We start from the raw sequence: 871 nt of genomic DNA, 5'->3' as shown, positions 1-871 counted from the left end.
TGCGGCCCTTGAGTATTTGATGATGGATAAATTTTGAAACGCGTCATGCGAGCAATAAAGTAATTCCTTGCCTAATGTTTGACTTTTACCACTGCGACCCAGTCAGCCCGACTGGAGAACTAATGATTACTATAACAATGGTCGCCTGCTTCCTGCAAAGCACTCCGCCTTCAGGCCACAAGTGGCCCATCGGGACCATCAGACCGCCGTGTCATTCTCCGCTGAGGATGCGAATAGGAGGGGCGTGTGGTCAGCACACCGCTCTCCCGGACGTTACGATGATTTTCTTTGACCGGAGCCGCTACTATTCGGTCGAGTAGCTCCTCAATTGGCATCACGAGGCTGAGTGCACTCCGAAAAACAGCACATGGCGGCTCGGATGGTCACCTATCCAAGTGCTTGCCACGCCCGACAGCGCTTAACTTCGGTGATCTGACGGGAACCGGTGTATCCACTGCGGAAAGGCCGTTGCACTTACTGCAAGACTTTGTCATATTTGTACTATGGAAATTAAACTCTTGGAATCCTTGTGACCGATATCTTGCCAATATCAATGTCACCAACAGGCAGAAATGATGGAGATTCTCGATTCCCCGAATGGATGAACTGTCTATACACATGACTAAGTTTGCACTGAACCCTCAGTTCGCGAGTCATACAAGTATCTGGCCAATTTTTATTCGTACTTCTCACTGTGACGCAATTTTATGTTACCTGAAGTTAATTCGTACACGAAACGAAAAGATACTGTGTGTCAAGTTACTTGGCGTAAAGAGAAGTTACACTGTTCATCATTTAAATATGAATTTTCGTTCGACACTTCTATTTTCCGAGCAAGATGGAGTAGTGCTTGGACGTGCATTCAGAAAGA

The 871-nt window shown here is 46.7% G+C and overlaps 1 pseudogene; it reads right to left on the bottom strand.

The window, feature by feature from the left end:
* Positions 1–355: 355 nt before the first annotated feature.
* On the bottom strand, positions 356–473 carry LOC124799471 (annotated as a pseudogene).
* Between the last annotated feature and the right edge of the window lie 398 nt (positions 474–871).

This window comes from Schistocerca piceifrons, chromosome 5, assembly GCF_021461385.2.
Source record: "Schistocerca piceifrons isolate TAMUIC-IGC-003096 chromosome 5, iqSchPice1.1, whole genome shotgun sequence".
Lineage (NCBI taxonomy): Eukaryota > Metazoa > Arthropoda > Insecta > Orthoptera > Acrididae > Schistocerca > Schistocerca piceifrons.
Note: the sequence above shows the minus strand (reverse complement) of the source record. Positions and strands in the feature narration are given on the sequence as shown.